The sequence below is a fragment of the Tachypleus tridentatus genome, unplaced genomic scaffold, assembly GCF_004210375.1.
Source record: "Tachypleus tridentatus isolate NWPU-2018 unplaced genomic scaffold, ASM421037v1 Hic_cluster_2, whole genome shotgun sequence".
NCBI classification, from domain to species: domain Eukaryota; kingdom Metazoa; phylum Arthropoda; class Merostomata; order Xiphosura; family Limulidae; genus Tachypleus; species Tachypleus tridentatus.
Window position 1 is genome coordinate 2888093 of NW_027467782.1, and position 20273 is coordinate 2908365.

The window sequence follows — 20273 nt, forward strand, 5'->3', positions numbered from 1 at the left end:
TTGGTGTGACCTGTATTACACTCAGATTACCTCATGACCATACTGTGCCGGTAGACATACACTTCGTCAACAGTAACGAGATACTTCTCTTTCTTACATGGCAGAATGCTTGGTGTGACCTGTATTACACTCAGATTACCTCATGACCATACTGTACCGGTAGACATACACTTCGTCAACAGTAACGAGATACTTCTCTTTCTTACATGACAGAATGCTTGGTGTGACCTGTATTACACTCAGATTACCTCATGACCATACTGTACCGGTAGACATACACTTCGTCAACAGTAACGAGATACTTCTCTTTCTCACATGGCAGAATGCTTGGTGTGACCTGTATTACACTCAGATTACCTCATGACCATACTGTGCCGGTAGACATACACTTCGTCAACAGTAACGAGATACTTCTCTTTCTTACATGGCAGAATGCTTGGTGTGACCTGTATTACACTCAGATTACCTCATGACCATACTGTACCGGTAGACATACATTTCGTCAACAGTAACGAGATACTTCTCTTTCTTACATGACAGAATGCTTGGTGTGACCTGTATTACACTCAGATTACCTCATGACCATACTGTACCGGTAGACATACACTTCGTCAACAGTAACAAGATACTTCTCTTTCTCACATGGCAGAATGCTTGGTGTGACCTGTATTACACTCAGATTACCTCATGACCATACTGTGCCGGTAGACATACACTTCGTCAACAGTAACGAGATACTTCTCTTTCTTACATGACAGAATGCTTGGTGTGACCTGTATTACACTCAGATTACCTCATGACCATACTGTGCCGGTAGACATACACTTCGTCAACAGTAACGAGATACTTCTCTTTCTTACATGGCAGCATGCTTGGTGTGACCTGTATTACACTCAGATTACCTCATGACCATACTGTGCCGGTAGACATACACTTCGTCAACAGTAACGAGATACTTCTCTTTCTCACATGGCAGAATGCTTGGTGTGACCTGTATTACACTCAGATTACCTCATGACCATACTGTGCCGGTAGACATACACTTCGTCAACAGTAACGAGATACTTCTCTTTCTCACATGGCAGAATGCTTGGTGTGACCTGTATTACACTCAGATTACCTCATGACCATACTGTACCGGTAGACATACACTTCGTCAACAGTAACGAGATACTTCTCTTTCTTACATGGCAGAATGCTTGGTGTGACCTGTATTACACTCAGATTACCTCATGACCATACTGTGCCGGTAGACATACACTTCGTCAACAGTAACGAGATACTTCTCTTTCTTACATGACAGAATGCTTGGTGTGACCTGTATTACACTCAGATTACCTCATGACCATACTGTGCCGGTAGACATACACTTCGTCAACAGTAACGAGATACTTCTCTTTCTTACATGGCAGAATGCTTGGTGTGACCTGTATTACACTCAGATTACCTCATGACTATACTGTACCGGTAGACATACACTTCGTCAACAGTAACGAGATACTTCTCTTTCTAACATGGCAGAATGCTTGGTGTGACCTGTATTACACTCAGATTACCTCATGACCATACTGTGCCGGTAGACATACACTTCGTCAACAGTAACGAGATACTTCTCTTTCTTACATGACAGAATGCTTGGTGTGACCTGTATTACACTCAGATTACCTCATGACCATACTGTGCCGGTAGACATACACTTCGTCAACAGTAACGAGATACTTCTCTTTCTTACATGACAGAATGCTTGGTGTGACCTGTATTACACTCAGATTACCTCATGACCATACTGTACCGGTAGACATACACTTCGTCAACAGTAACAAGATACTTCTCTTTCTTACATGGCAGAATGCTTGGTGTGACCTGTATTACACTCAGATTACCTCATGACCATACTGTGCCGGTAGACATACACTTCGTCAACAGTAACGAGATACTTCTCTTTCTTACATGACAGAATGCTTGGTGTGACCTGTATTACACTCAGATTACCTCATGACCATACTGTGCCGGTAGACATACACTTCGTCAACAGTAACGAGATACTTCTCTTTCTTACATGGCAGAATGCTTGGTGTGACCTGTATTACACTCAGATTACCTCATGACCATACTGTGCCGGTAGACATACACTTCGTCAACAGTAACGAGATACTTCTCTTTCTTACATGGCAGAATGCTTGGTGTGACCTGTATTACACTCAGATTACCTCATGACCATACTGTGCCGGTAGACATACACTTCGTCAACAGTAACGAGATACTTCTCTTTCTTACATGACAGAATGCTTGGTGTGACCTGTATTACACTCAGATTACCTCATGACCATACTGTGCCGGTAGACATACACTTCGTCAACAGTAACGAGATACTTCTCTTTCTTACATGACAGAATGCTTGGTGTGACCTGTATTACACTCAGATTACCTCATGACCATACTGTGCCGGTAGACATACACTTCGTCAACAGTAACGAGATACTTCTCTTTCTTACATGGCAGAATGCTTGGTGTGACCTGTATTACACTCAGATTACCTCATGACCATACTGTGCCGGTAGACATACACTTCGTCAACAGTAACGAGATACTTCTCTTTCTTACATGGCAGAATGCTTGGTGTGACCTGTATTACACTCAGATTACCTCATGACCATACTGTGCCGGTAGACATACACTTCGTCAACAGTAACGAGATACTTCTCTTTCTTACATGACAGAATGCTTGGTGTGACCTGTATTACACTCAGATTACCTCATGACCATACTGTGCCGGTAGACATACACTTCGTCAACAGTAACGAGATACTTCTCTTTCTAACATGGCAGAATGCTTGGTGTGACCTGTATTACACTCAGATTACCTCATGACCATACTGTGCCGGTAGACATACACTTCGTCAACAGTAACGAGATACTTCTCTTTCTTACATGACAGAATGCTTGGTGTGACCTGTATTACACTCAGATTACCTCATGACCATACTGTGCCGGTAGACATACACTTCGTCAACAGTAACGAGATACTTCTCTTTCTTACATGACAGAATGCTTGGTGTGACCTGTATTACACTCAGATTACCTCATGACCATACTGTGCTGGTAGACATACACTTCGTCAACAGTAACAAGATACTTCTCTTTCTCACATGGCAGAAGACGTTTGAACCGATGCACTTATTTAGATATTAAGAAATTTTCTTGTTCTGAGGTTGTCAGAGAACCGAGTTTTGCTCGTGTTTTGTGAAAATGGAAAAGAAAAATATTTTGATGGGTACAGTAACATCGATGTTTGTGTGGATTATTTGAAGATTTATAAAAACAAATAAGATTGTAATATTTGTTGATTTGTTGGTTCTGAGTGGTAAAACTAGCAGACAACACAGCGACAGCGCACGTGAGAAAACACCACGAGCCAGTAGATCTAGTTCTAATGCCCTCTCCTGGAAATCGAATTCTCCGTCCCAGAAAAGACGATCACCACAAAGATCGATTTAATTGAAGTTATACACGACAATACATAGGTTGTTAACAATATAACGTGATAAGAACATATTTAGCATTGACAATATTTGATAGAACTATTGAACATATAGTATAATGTGTGTCTGCTGATAAAATTATGTAAAATATAAATTGGTTTGCACATGAAGCGTAATATTTTAATGGTATATATTATAAGTGTTTCACAGAGAGCGCTAGTGTAGACAATTACTGATAGTGTATAACAACATCTACTAAATCTTCAGCACTACAATGTGTATCAAATATTATTTATTTTTGATTAATAGTTTAACAATAAAATACATCAGAATATTAACAACAAACTATAATGATTTAAGATAAATAAGCAACACTAGTTTATATGTGACTAAATAATAACATTAATTTTAAACATCTTAGTATCAGACATTTTTACTGCGTAAGACATTCAATACAATGAAAAACACATTTTCCATTATTTACCAATAATTGAAGTTCAAGGTTCATCTTTATTGACAGTTCAACTATATATGTTTTAAAATAGACTCCTAACCTTAAAGTGTCTCGTTACTTAATAAAGTAGATATGTTGTTTGTGGTTAATCACTACACTCTAACTAACACTGCTATTCATTATTCATCATTAGTTACATAAAATAAGATACTAAACGACTTCCTATTCTTTGTAATTTATATTTTGTTTATAGTATCAACTTTTCAACAGTTCAACTGTATAGGATTCTAAATAGACTAACACCAGAAAAACATATCGTTACATCACAGTGTAAGAATATGTTTTGTATGTAATAACTGGTGCATAATAATACTGTAGATACTTCTGTATGAGAGATGTTTAATTAAATACCAAATGACTTCCTGTACTTGTTTCTTTGGTTTGTTTTGGAAATAAGCACAATGTTATACAATGGGCTATCTGTGCTATGCCCACCATGGGTATCGAATCTCGGTTTTAAGCGGTGCTTTTTGTACTTTAACACATTGGTTTTATTTCATGTTCCGGCATTAAGATAATCACATGTAACTTGCTGTATAACCAAACTCAGAAACTTATTATCCGTATAATAATAACACATTAAACTTGCTACCCATTATAAGACATTACACTGTATTTGGTTCAGTAAATGAAAACTCACAAATCCTTTAAAATGTACTATTTCACACTTATGTATGTCGAATTATATAAATATGGTCAGTGTTTGAAGAAACGTTTCCATGTGTAAACTATTTTCAGTTCCTACTTTAGGTCCTCCAGCGACAAACTCCAAACAACAACGTTTGTTAAAAATCTGTTGGTTTTGTAAATACTTTATTAACTTCTAGAATCTACCATGTAAGCGTGGAAAGTTATCAGTGTTACGTTAAGTATTGTTCTTCAATCGCTCTCTTCCCAGTGTTAAGGAATTCAATATCAGCTTCAGTGTTTCTTCACATGATATGAATTATTTTTTGTCTTCATTCAAACCTTTTTCATTCACAAGTCGTTAAGTGTTGCTATTGTCGTTAAGAATAAACGATGGGTTCAATACACACGTTTTACTTCTACTATTTGTTTAATTCATGAAAGTAAATTCTAAAACAGCTAACCCATCGTCTTCACATAGTCTCCTGTGGCACAGCGGTAAGTTTATGTAGTTACAACGTTCAAATGCGATGTATTATTCACAAGTGAACAAAGCAGATAGACCAGTGTGGCTTTGTTCTTATAAAAAAACAACATATTTTTATTTCGAAACATGTTTTTAAATATTTTATTGGCAACTACTTGGTTAAAAGCTTAAAAGTCACTTAACTTCAGTTGAGAAACTGATAACATCGAAATCTTATAAAGTTAAAATTCAAGTTTCGATCCTTGGTGTGGTCATAACTAAAATACACATTTGTCAGTTTTGAACTTAATAACAAACAAACACAATAATTATTTTTATTTTATATTTTTATTGACAACAAAATTTCATATGGATACTAAAGTATCCTCAGAATATATCGCTTCCTTCTTCACTTTAAACCATATGCTTCCTGTAATTCAAATTCCAAAACTTTTACTTCCAAATAAACCTATAGCTCCACCTCCACCTCCATACATACCTAGAAGTCCATTTCCAGCTCCATCACAACAATATGAAGGAGGAACATCACAGTGAACAAAATTTGTTGGACATGCGATGCCATTTCGGAAATTCCCCACTAGTTCAGGTAGTAAACAAAGTGACGTCATTAGAATATATATCGCCTGTAATATTTTATAATGATTTTAAATCGTCACTGTTTATCTACTTGTGAAGCCTAGCTAATAAACATTATATTCATGAAACTATTAAAATTACGTCAATACCAAGATCAACCGTTGATGTTACAGAACACGTCACAAAAAATAGTCATCTTTAACAGTTACGTTAATTTGACGAGTTTGTCAGTAAAAATCTATTATTATTAATCAATAAACCAATCTACTTTCTTGTTTCCAGAACAGTATCTTATATCAAATTTCAACTTTCCGTTGCGTCACTAAAAGTACATAAAATTTCTCTATAAAAACACATTAAAGTGATTCTCCGTTGGTTAGCTTGCACACTAAATACCGTATTTTACGCATTAGTTAGAGGCTACATCGTGGAAGACGAACCCTAATTTGTGACAGAGAATTCTAATAAAAATTGACTTTATAACTAACACTTTAATATATCCTTGATTTTCTTCAATTTACTGAGTAAAGACATAATATATTCCACAGTATATCGACAATATTAGTTCAATTGTTTTATACTACTGAAGATACTTGTAATGAGTAAGTAATGACATTACGATCTGTATGAGAGGCCAATTTGAGTAGATCCCAAGTTAACCTCTTGTCTTAACCCATCACTCTTATCTTGGGACACTCATGGGTGATTTTAAGATTTTTTAAAGAAAATATGTGTGTATTACATTGTATAGAATACGATATATTGTTCTCAAGGCTGTGGATTGTATGTCATAAAAAAAAAAAAAGACCACAGCACAAGACCAATCATATAAACAGCTGTCGTATTAATGTAATTAGTATTTTATACACTCGTTAATTTACAACAAACGTATATGAAACAATTATCTGTTATATTATTGTCTATATTACTTACTTTCAGTTTGATATTCAGTTGTAGCAATAAATGCAATTTAAATTAAAATGTTTACTTCAAAAGTTATAAGAACAAATTTATAAAATGCATGGTTGTGTCACCCTGTGTTGCTGTTTCACACATGTAATCATTTTAAAATAATTTAATTTCCCACTTTAAATTGTTGTGAAATATATAGTCGTCAAGAGAAGTATTATTTATTACATTCTTTCATTATAGACAATATTCGAATTTTTAGATACACGTCGTTGTTATAAATTTACTTTCATTAAATATTATGTTACATAATATTAATGTTACATTCCGTTAATGAGAAGAAATAAACATTGTGGCAGTTTCTTAAACGATAAAGACAAACGTAACTTATAATTGATATTTCTATCATACCATTTAAACTGTTTGTATGAATTTGGTGTCAAAGAATTCATACTCTCACCTGGAGTTGATTCCAACAGTGTTGTAAACATCAAAAGTATAATAATTGTTGTAGTCTTCATTTCTCTGATCTGTTAAAATCAGTATTAATACAGTTACAGAAATGTGACTTTTAACAAAGCCTAAAATAAAAGCTCGACACTTAGTACAGCCCATGAATTCTATATCTTACTAGCTTCAGATATATGATAACAGAGGTAGTTTTATAAACGGAAGTAGAGAGTTACAGAAGAAACAAGTTCCCGATTTATCACAGGGACACTAAAACCATTACAATAACTAATGAAATCTAATGTAAGATTTCTATATGATAAAAATTACATTTTGTAAATACCGTTTAACAACAAAAATGATTTTATATTGAAATTTTTCTTTTCTTTGAGGTTTCTCGAACTTAATAAAACATGAAAGTAAAAACTTCTTTATTAAAAAAAGTTTATATCTAAGAACAATACCAGACCGATCAACGAAAACACACAGAATTAAAGTTTAACAATGAATAGAAAAACGTTGAAGTTACCATGACTGCGGTAAATTATCAATTTATGAAATGAAAACAAAATATTAGTTTGTGTTAACATGATAAAAATAATTATTCAAATAAGTACTTAAGATCTGTACTTAGTTTAATATTCATTATAATTACTATTATAAAGAAATACTCTCAAACAAGATATAAAAATTATATTACCAAGGAGTGTTCAATTATTAGGCACTTCGACTACGTTTTATTGGAGTGTAAATATACAGTTAGACTAGGGTCCTGATACTCAGCTTATATAGTCGTATTTTTAATGAGATGCACAGTTCTGAGAACATCACAACCAATCAGAATGATTCCAGTAACAGTTGACGTCAAGAATATATTACAATATTATAGAAACATGTAGAGAGACAGATTGAACCAATAGGAAGCTGTGAGTGATTATTTGTTATTTACATGTGATACATTTCTGTTGAAGTGGCTCATGTAGTGGTGGAAAGACTTTAAAACTGTAAGTGGTAATGAAGTTGTGTGATTAGGGTAGAATGGATAGTAACATGTAAGTAGTTGTGTTTCATGGATATTCACAAATGGTTTATAGATCAATAAATCGTGTGGAACACACGTAGCTATTGTAACATTAGAACAAACGAGCCTCGATGTGCGATATTATAAGTAAAACGTAGTTATTTTAACTTTAGAATACACAGGTGTCTATAGAGACATTTCTCTTATTTAACCATAAGTATACAGGCTAACTAAATGATTTTTATATCCTAATCATGTTGACACGCTCTTTGTTTCTTTGTTTGACTTAAATTTCCCACAAATTTATACGAGAATTATCTGCGCTAGCCGTCCTTAAGTTACCTGAGTGAGATAAGAAGGAAGGCTAATAGCCATCACCATCCACCATCAACTGTTAGTTACTTTTATTTACAAATTCTGGGATCAACCGTTACTTATAACGCCTCTTTAGCTGAATGGGCAAACAAGTTTCATGAGTGGGGATTCATACTCGTTACCTAAAGAATTCGAGTCACTCACCACCTAGCCGTATCAGGACGGTATACATACACTTAGTTCAGTGTGACGACATACTCTTGTTTGTCACATGACAGAAGTCATTTGTACAGTTTTATGATACACTACAGTTCCAAACATGTGAAACTCTTATCTAATTATTTATTATGGTTAATCTGTTGTCTTCTTTACTTGTACATATTTAGAAAATTTAGAGATTACGAAATTTTCTTCTTCTGAGGTTCTCAGAGGACAAAGTTTCTCATCATTTTGATGTTGTTTTTGTGTGGAAATAAAAACAAAAATATTTTAATGTCTTCAGTTACCTAGTGGCTCAGGTGAAGATTTTGTAAACAACTATGAAAGTAACGTTGAAACGTTGGTTTTAAGTGGCAAGATTTCAAAGTAACCCAGGTATAGAACGTGTGAAAAAACACCATGAGCCAGAACATTCTGTTCTCACGCGCTTATCAGGGAACCAAACTCTCCACTTCAGAAAAAAAACTCTCATCACAAAGATTGATTTTTTAACGTTATACACAACAATACCTAGATTGATAACAATGTAACGTGATAAGAACATATTTAACATTAACAATACGTGATAGAACTGTTGAACATAATATCTCTGTAATGATCAAACTAGTGTATAATAAAAATAGGTCGGCAGTCGCTTGTTTCTTTTGGAATTTCGCGCAAAGCTACACGAGGGTTATCTGTGCTAGCCGTCCCTAATTTAGTAGTGTAAGACTAAGGGGAAGACAGCTAGTTATCACCCCTACCACCAACTCTTAGATTGTTCTTTAAACAACGAGTAGTGGGAGTGATTGTTACTGTATAACGCCCCTGTGGCTAAAAGGGCGAGCACATTTGGTGCGACGGGGATTCGACCCTGATATTATGAGCCGAACGCCTTAACCACCTGTCCATGCCGGGCCTTTTTTTAATTCATGAAGCTAAATTCTAAAACGGCTGACTCAACACCTTCACACAGCTCCCTAGAGTACAGCATAAGTTTAAGTAGTTACACAACAGAAACACCATTGTGACTTTGTTCTTATAACAAACAAAGTGTTCAGATATTTATACTGTTCTGTCACAGTAACAAAACATTTTGTCGTATATCTTTATTGGTATGAAACAAGAAAATCTTCACAAGCAGTGAATATTAAAAATATACAATAGTACATATAATATGAACCATGATGAGCATCTATATTTAACATTTACCAAAAATAAAACTTTCATAACACTTTTTTTCCTACTAATAATTTAGTTTTAATAACTGATTGAATCCTGTCTTGCTTAGCTGTTAGCGCGATTATTTACTTCACACATCACATGCCACTTGTTATTTCTGTTTACACTTAATGATAAAAATTCCGAATAAAATATTTTACTACAAATTGCTTTTGAAATGTTTTGTAGAAATCTAACAATTGTTGTAAATATTGTATAAGCCTCTAGAATTTACCATCTTGGAAACTTAACAGCGTCAAAAATTCTCAGGTTAACTTCAAAAATTTCTTTTTAAAGGTAGAGGACAGTACGAAAATTGAAGTGTCATTTGATTATTTAAAAACCTTAAACAATATAAAAAACGATACATTTTAATTACTGTTTTTTTTCGATAATTACGCCATCTGTAAGAGTCTTAGTGCACTAATATGTTTTTCATTTGTTAATTTCGTACGAAGCGAGCTGTCTCTACTTTTGAAATCTTAGACAGCTTGTAAAAATCCACCTACCTTCCTAACTGTCGGAATATACCGGGTTTAGTCCAACTGTGAAACATTCATAACCTGAGGTAATGGTACAAGAACAAGGGTGTAGACTTTTCTTCCACCACCGACAAAATTACACCTGAGGGGTCTGTGAGTGGGTGTGTGTTTTCTTAAGATCGGGCTATCGTCTGAGCCCACCGAGGGGAATCGAACCCCTGATGTTAACGTTGTAAATCCGTAAACATACCGCTATATTAGCAGGGGGCAATATATTATCTGCGCTACACACACTGCGGGGAGAAATTTCCATTGAAGGAATGTTTTGTACGTTAAATTTCTAGACCTCCCCCTTCATGTTTCTCTACACATTTGTCAAACACCATTAATGTCTGTTTACAAGGAATTCAGAGAGACATCATGAGAAATCAAAATATACGGAAGTCCGAAAAGTTGCATCCAGTGTCTATGAGGAGTATATTATTAATTCCTATTTGAACTTTTACATCACGATATAGCAGACAGGATAACACAGACGTTTGTAGCTGAAGGTATTATATGGTGTTTAACAGACAGGATAACACAGACGTTTGTAGCTGAAGGTATTATATGGTGTTTAACAGACAGGACAACATAGACGTTTGTAGCTGAAGGTATTATATGGTGTTTAACAGACAGGATAACACAGACGTTTGTAGCTGAAGGTATTATATGGTGTTTAACAGACAGGATAACACAGACGTTTGTAGCTGAAGGTATTATATGGTGTTTAATAGACAGGATAACACAGACGTTTGTAGCTGAAGGTATTATATGGTGTTTAATAGACAGGATAACACAGACGTTTGTAGCTGAAGGTATTATATGGTGTTTAACAGACAGGATAACACAGACGTTTGTAGCTGAAGGTATATATGGTGTTTAATAGACAGGATAACACAGACGCCTGTAGCCGAAGGTATTATATGGTGTTTAATAGACAGGATAACACAGACGCCTTGTAGCTGAAGGTATTATATGGTGTAAGAGACAGGATAACACAGACGCCTTGTAGCCGATGGTAATTATATGGTTTAATAGACAGATAACATAGACGTTTGTAGCTAGCCAGGTAATATGGTGTTTAACAGACAGGATAACACAGACGTTTGTAGCTGAAGGTATTATATGGTGTTTATATTATATGGTGTTTAAGAGACAGGATAACACAGACGTTTGTAGCTAAGGTATTATATGGTGTTTAAGAGACAGGATAACACAGACGTTTGTAGCTGATAATATTATATGGTGTTTAATAGACAGGATAACACAGACGTTTGTAGCTGAAGGTATTATATGGTGTTTAACAGACAGGATAACACAGACGTTTATAGCTGAAGGTATTATATGGTGTTTAACAGACAGGATAACACAGATGTTTGTAGCTGAAGGTATTATATTATATGGTGTTTAACAGACAGGATAACACAGATGTTTGTAGCTGAAAGTATTATATTATATGGTGTTTAACAGATAGGATAACATAGATGTGTGTAGCTGATGGTATTATATTATATGGTGTTTAACAGGGTTGAGCTTTGCATTTTCTTTTATATTTAGCTAAACTTTTTCATGCACAAACAAAAAAATCTCTTGGAAAAATAGCTCTTGGAAATGGTCTGTAATTAATTTTATTTGAATAAATAATGTTATTTATAAGCCGAATGCGCAAACTAAGCTCATGAGCGAACAAATAGTTCATATATTTGTGAGTAACATCAACAATCTATATATCATGACGTCATCAATTCCTAACATTGATATCTGCCAAAACTATGGAATATAGAATATATCCAAGCTAATTGTTAGATAAAAATAGAATACTGAATATCAGATATATCTTGGGATATATTTTATACTAAACTACCAGTACCACTGTACCGTGTAGGTTGAGGAATTTGATTATTTTAATGGTTCAATAATAAACTTACGTTTACATCCGAGTTTTATTACATATTTTGAATAAAATAAAATTATAAATTATTATATGTGTCAACTTAACATATAAATTTAAAAAAGATATCAAGTTTCATTTTTCTTGCTTTCAAGAAGGCGAAAGTATAGCGCTCCACAGATGAATACACCTTTTGAAAATATGGCGTCTCAGGAAAACAGATTAACTAATTCTAATATTATTAAACCAGTCACAAGAAGTACTTCAGACATTTTTCTCTTATTTAAACTCAAAATTTGATGTCGTTTTGTACAACAAATAGTTGAGACACTAATTTCTGTACATCAGTTTAAAGTGTCTGGTGTAACAGTTTTCACTCATAATCTTCCTTCCTTTTCTTTAATGTTTGATTTTAAAGTTTTTATTTAAAACATTTCTTTCCTTCAACCCAAATTCAGAGATTTAAAGGGATTTTTTATCTAAGGAATACATTTCTCCAACACCAGCAACTTTGGTTTGAAATCCACTTTTGGTATCAGTTCCTTTCCTCCAAATTCAATTCCTTCATAATATAATAAAACAACATCTAATGTTTATATTCCTTATATGTCGTGCATTGCTTCACATTTATTGTGCTTTGACCTGCTCTGTTTTTCTTGTCTTTAACACATTTGTCATCATGTTGTTGTTCTTCAACTTAATATTTTAAAAACATTTAAAATTAGTCTTTAACTTTAGGCTGTAACCTCTAAACTCTTTCTTATTTAAAAAAGACTGTTACCAAAAATAAAAATATCTTCACCATTCGTCCAGGAAGTTTACATTGGTCATTCTCACCTTTTCCAAGGGTTATAATTATGCTTACATGTTTACATGAGTTAATATGTTCACCAGTTGCTCCAGGGGAGAAAAGCGTTATATGTTCAGGTGAAGTTAACACTGGCAAACTCATAATAAGTGCAAGAGACCATAGTGAACAAATAGATAATGAAACAATTAGACATGTCTACTTCTGTAAAATACCTGGTTTGTAAACTCCAGTGGACATATTATTCGCTATAATGTAATGAATTTTTATTCATTAAATAAAGGTAAGTATTAATGTAAACACTTTAAAATCTCCTTCTCACTGTCCAACAGGGTCAATATATTGTGTTAAAGCTTAGAGGGCAGTACAATCGCATAATCCACTGTTGTCTTGAATTGGCAGTCAATGTGTTAACTAACCATCTTTTTTTTTCAATTTTAATTTGTTTTATACAATTTTAAATACAATAATAAGTTTCATGAATTCTCGTGTTAGTCCAAATAATGTATATAAACGTTCATATAATTCATACGATTCAACTGTTTTATGTTACTTATTCAGCATAATTACCCCATATCTGTTTTGCTGAACACGTTGTTGTACTTCCTGATACATATTTATAACACGCGTGTTTCAGCCCTTGGCTGTACACTATCACACTTGTACTTAGTTTCATTGGAAGTTTGCCAGAACTGTTTTCATTGTTTCGAACGTATTTTACACTTTTCGTATTACAAATATCCTTATATATTAACTGTTTTACAATTCTTTGTTTTCATAATTTACAAATGGGAAACACTCCATATCCAACATATTAAAAATACAAATTTGGTTTATATTTTCTAATGATAATACCATTACAAGTGAATATTCAAGTATCATCAGCGTTAATCGTTTTATTTAACATTTTGAACCACTAGCTTCCTACATTTCCTCCACGTCCAGTGAAACAATAATAGGTAAGAGGAACATAACAACAAACAAAATTTTCTGTACATTCGATAACATTTCGGTAAGTCCCCACAGTTTCAGTCAAGAATAAAATAACATTATAACAAGACATTCCGCTATTTTTAATATTCTATACTTTAAAATTTATAAGTACAGATCTTACAAAAAACCATGCGTAGGTTCTAGATGTCCGAGAGGACCTAGCGTTCCATCGGCCTGCCACGGAGCAAGGCAGCCAAGACGTCCTGAGTTTCTCGCAAGACCAGACGGCGCATGCCAGCTTGCCTCAACAAGGAGGGACAGGCTTCCTTCAGACCTGATCCCAGGACCCAGTGACAGACTTGACAATGCAGAGCCCCAAACAAGGACAATCAATTCGTATCTAACCTCATCCTCAGCAAGGAGGCAGACGTTGAGCTTCCACACATCAGGGCCCGTAAAACGGGGACAAAATCCCAGAATGAGGTGAGAAGTGCCCGATGGTCGGACACGTTAAACGAGACATCCCAACCTGGTGAACTGCAGCTCCACTGAGGCTCTGCCGATGGCCAGGTGTTACATATAACCTGTCAAGGCGACAAGAAACGCCCTAACCAATCTAAGTTGTCACAAAAGCAGACCCCACACAGCACACGCCAGATATTGGGAAAGTCGAAATCCGACAGCACTGCACACAGAGACCACGTACACCGAACACCAGAAAGAGGATCACCCTTAATCTTGTCGAGATGAGGATCCAAGACGCAGTTGAAGTCGCCACCAAGGACGATATCGGCCTGTGTAACCATGAACCTTCAAGCCCGAGAAGAAAACTTCCCGCTCCCCAGACTGTGCAAGCGCCTAGACATTGCAAAACAAATCTTACGACCCCAGCGAAAACATCAACGCACAAAACCCGCCCACAGCATCACTATGTAACGTAAGAATGGTGCCATTAAAATGTTGGTGAAAGAGGATTCTCCACACCCCGTGCAAGCGTCGTGCCAAACGCCCAGAAGGAACGGACAGGATAGCGAGAGTAAAACGAAAAGTGGACCCTCCGAGAAGCAAAAGGAGCTCCTGCAAAATATTGTATCAACCACAAAGCGGTTAAAGAGGGATAATATGTAAAGATGTTTAACAATCTCAAATATTTCTGGATGTTTAAAGTAATGCAGGAAAACCCATCAACCAATCAGAGGAAAGGAATCAGTGACGTTGTTGCTTTTACTGGACAGATTGAGGCAGGGGAGCGAGTGGCTCTTGAGGCCACCCGACCCCACCCACTCTTGCAGCTGCAGCCACTGGCATCCAACCACCGCCGCTGCACAACAGGAACATCCAGACTGAAGTCTGGAAAAGACTCGGGGTCTGCAGGGCTCCTGCTCTCCCTGATTCTCCTCTCCCAGTCCCGAGAAACCGACCAAACAGTCGAAAGAGTCAGGTGATGGGAACTCGGGGTCGGAGCTAACACGGCATCATGGGAGAAGACCATAATACCCACTATGGCCGAGGTCTGACTGGGGTCCCACAGACCCACATCCCCGCCGGCAGGGGAAGCCTGGGACACCTCTCCCTCAGCCGACCAACCCTTAACAAAGGAGGGAGGACAATCCTTGTAGGATCCAACACGTACTGGGGTGGTTTGGGCGTGAAAACTCATTACAGCCCTCAACCCTCTCACCACCCGATACAGAGGCCCGAACCTCCATGAAGACAAGGGACGCCCCAGCATCACCCGGTTTGTCCAGATCCCCTCAGGGGCCTATCCAAACTGGGGCCAGTAGGATGGACTGGAGTCTCTCAGAGGCCCCTCCACCCGAACAGCTCTAGAAGTGCTCCCACCTCCCCAGGAGCTGAAACTTCCTCAACTTCGGCGGGTGAAACCCGGCCCTCTGCAGTGGACCGAGACCCTCCTTCCCAGAATGCGCCAGCTGCAGGAGCAGGCGCACCCTCAGAGACTCCACCCTCAGCAGCTGTCGATGACCGGGGATGAATAGGTGACGCCCCAACCAGTTTGTCCTTCTCTACGCGCGGCGGCCCTGCAGCCACTGCAGCATACGTCGCCACACGCCTCGGGCAACGCGAAGGCGTGTGACCATCACAACACACATCACACTGAACATCACAGGCACTGCCGTCGTGTCCAAAGGCCAGACAAATCCCTCACCGCGGCATCTGACAAGTATGAAACATGTAGCTTTCGAGACCACAACGTTGACACAGCCGTTCACTGAAATGAAGTTGGGAACCAGCTTCTTCATGTCCAGACAGACACGCCAGTTCTCAGGTACACATATTTGGGCGCGTCTGGTGCGCCTCATGTTTGATTTTCGAACTGACCCACACGCCGACAATACGTGCTTGATGACATCGTGGGACAGTTCAAAAGAGGTCGACTGGAGAGTTACCCATTTCATGTTTTGTGCAGCAGGCTCCACAGACACTCACTGGTCCCCAGAGAAAAAGTCTTTGTCCAGCAGGATCCGGACATATGTGTTGTAGACATGGCTACTCCACACGGCAGTGTTTAAAGTGTCAATTATCGCCGAGGATAGCGAGGCCGCGGGCACACTAAATGGATGGACCGCGGCCGAGCAAAGTAAGGCCGGATGGCCGTAGCCACACCGACCTACAGTGTTGTGGCACACACATACACAAATTGAACACTACAGTGAACAAACAACACACAAACACCAGTATTGGGCACAGGGAATGACGGCAAGAAAACAACGAACCACTGGCACGCCCTCTGCTGGATCATCGAGTCGGACCCGAAGTGCCTTCACATGAAATACGACGAGGAGGAGATATTGAATTTATTTACAACAATAAACTGTACAAAGTGTCATGAAATAACAACAATAAACTGTACAAAGTGTCATGAAATAACAACAATAAACCGTACAAAGTGTCATGAAATAACAACAATAAACTGTACAAAGTGTCATGAAATATATATAAGTAAAAATACACTAATCAAATACAAAACAAAACTAGAAATGTATACAAAACAAAACTTTAAATATATACAAAGTTTTAAAGAAATGCAAAACAAGACATTAAAGACATACAAATCATAACTGGATAACAAACTTTAAAGGCATACAGAACAAAACCGTAAAGAGATACAAAACAGAACTCTAAATATAAACAAAACAAGAGTTAAATGGAAACAAAACAGTAATGATCTACAAAATACAAGGAAATAGAAAACTCGAAATATAAACAAACGTTAAATATATACAAAACATTAAATATATACAAAACATGAAATGTATGAAAACATGAAATATATACAAACATGAAATATATACAAAACATGAAATATATACAAAACATGAAATGTATGAAAATATTAAATATATACAAAACAATAAATACGAATTTTATACTAAAATATAGAAAGACAAATGGGAGTGGAGACAGGGCGGCTCAGAATCCGATATCCACCCGAAACCCGACCAACGCACAAGGAGGCAAGACGTCCAGCCGCCAGAGATGGTAAAATGTCCCGGAACCCAGTCGCTGATAGTCCGCCTCAAGCAAAGTAACAGCCAAAATTTGGCTCTTCCCAGCATCAAAACGTACGACACTGGCGTCTGGTCAAAAACCAATTTGTTTCGAGGACGCCAAATGACGAACTTAAAGATGGTTAAGGCATACTGGAAGGAAAAGGCCATGTGGCCGGGAACAGAGACTGGTACATGGTGCAGTATGATCTCCACCGAAAGTGGCGGGACCCGGAAAAGGCGAACAACCCTCTCCTAGATCTCCGCCGACGTTGGACAGAGGACCAACCTGTGCACAATGAGCACAAATCTATACATTGGATTAGCTGCGCTCTGCCCCCATGGGTATCGAAACCCGGTTTTAGTGGTGCTTCCTGAACTTTAATACGTTGGTTCTATTTCAGGTTCCGACGTTTAGGCAATTACATGTAACATGATATATAATCAAACTAATAAACTAATTATCCGTCTAGTAATACAGGCTAACAACTATCAGACGTAACACTATCTTTGTTACAGTAAATTAAAACTTCCTAATTTTTCAGCTATAAATCTCTTACTTTCAACCGTTTATTGAGTACTGTTTCATTTACCATGTTCCTCCCACTTCTTAATTATCTTAGTCGAGGTTGTCCGTGTTTGTACAAAAAATATTTACATGTCTTGATATGTTCACCAGCTGTTCCAATAAGACGAAAAGGTTATATGTTTAGATGAAGTAAATACTGGGAGACTGCTAATAAGTTACCATAGTGAGTAAAGGTTATATGTTTAGATGAAGTAAATACTGGGACACTGCTAATAAGTGACCATAGTGAGTACACATTGATGATGAAACAATATAAGTTAGTGAACACATTGAACAATATCTAGAAAGAAATAGCTATTTCTGTAAAATACCTGGTTTAGATTCTTGTGGACATATTATTCACTATAATATAGTAATTTGCGATTAATTTTAATAAAATAAAAAAATATGTGTACATGTAAACACATTTAAAATCTCCTACTTACTGTCCAACATCTGTTCCTTCATCCACATAATACTTTATACAATACGTAGAGATTGTTTCTTGCTCTTTGTGTTTATACATAATGATACATCATTCGGTGTATAATAATTTTATTCCTCATAATTTAATTTTTTTTCGATAAAACTTAATAAAACTCAGTTTCTGATTTTACCATTTTGTCACTTATTGGATAGCAGTATTGTTTTAAAGCGTAGATGGCAGTACAATTGCATAAGCTTTACGGAAAAGTGTGTGATTTTCTAATAGCAAAGCCAAATCGGGCTATCTGCTGAGTTCACCAAGAGGAACTGGACCCATTATTTCAGCGTTGTAAATCCGTAATAAATCATGGTGGGATGGGTTGACCAGTGCATACAGCAATGTTATCCGACGATAGACTCAATTCATACAACTGCGTTTGTATAAAAAGGCCAAAAGGAGCTATTGCAGATCTGAAAAAGCATGGCCCACCAAGGTAGAAAATCACAACCCTAGGTACATGCTCTACACTGGAGAAGTGCGGAAAGGTCCGGAGCAGAGCTGAAGTCCCTGATGATGAACAGGGTTCATCATCTTCAAGGCCGAGGTCTTGGCAGAGCCATAGACCAGTGACCTATAGTCTAGCTTTGATCAAATAAGATCACGATATATCTTTAGCATAGAACATCGACCTGCATCACAAGTGGAGGAAGAGAGGACATGAAGGATGATGTTCGGTGCTCTGGTACATTCGTTTCGTAGCTGCTTGATGTGTTGTATAAAGGTCAGCTTACGGTAAAATTAAGCCTAAAGAACATTGTCTCACAAATCACGGGTACTAAAGAACATTGTCTCACAAATCACGGGTACTAAGAACATTGTCTCACAAATCACGGGTACTAAAGAACATTGTTTCCACAAATCACGGGTACTAAAGAACATTGTCTCACAAATCACGGGTACTAAAGAACATTATCTCACAAATCACGGGTACTAAACAACATTGTCTCACAAATCACGGGTACTAAAGAACATTATCTCACAAATCACGGGTACTAAAGAACATTGTCTCACAAATCACGGGTACTAAAGAACATTGTCTCACCAATCACGGGTAGTACAAATTCAGCGATAAGATGTTCAGAATCGGAGAGAATATCTCATTGGCAGCAAAAATGAATGTAAACGAGTTTAGAGAAGAGAAGTTAAAACCGTTTTATCTGGTTCACTTCAGTAAACGCTTGAGGGCAGTCTGTACCTGACGCTCAGTGTCGCTAATGCTTGACGACAGACATAAGATATGAAATTCGTTGACACAGATCTCACTTGCAACAGTATGAGGGAGTTTATCAGTGATGGCCTCAATGTTGATACTGAGAAGTGAGACACTCAAAACGCAGCTTTGAGGGACTCCAAGTTACTGTAGAAAGAAACAGGAAAGTGTCGAACCTACACCAACGTGGAATTGTCTCTTTATTAAAATGTTTGATAAAATTGGCAAATGACCACATAACCCATGTATGTGGAGGTCTTGCAAAATGCCATTCCTCCATGTCCTGTCATAAGCATTCTGAAGGTCAAAGAATGTTGATACAAGATGTTGTCATTTGAGAAAGGCTTCTTTGATTGACGTTTCAAGTCGAATCAGGTCCACAGATAACACACAGTTTGGAGAAAACATTTATACTTGTCTTTATTTTATTAAAATTAAACATAAAACACATTCCCTGTTGCAATGTCAACTATAACAATAGATTATGATAATGAATCAAATATCGACCAGTCAAACCAGGTATGTTACACAAAAGTAGCCATT

General features: G+C 36.9%; 1 long non-coding RNA gene across 1 annotated transcript; it reads right to left on the reverse strand.

The window, feature by feature from the left end:
- Positions 1-5237: 5237 nt before the first annotated feature.
- Positions 5238-7860, reverse strand: LOC143242689 (uncharacterized). The gene is made up of 3 exons (XR_013023143.1): positions 7746-7860; positions 7056-7125; positions 5238-5687 (listed from the first exon to the last, which is right to left on the reverse strand). It is a non-coding gene; the product is annotated as an uncharacterized LOC143242689 (long non-coding RNA).
- Positions 7861-20273: the final 12413 nt, after the last annotated feature.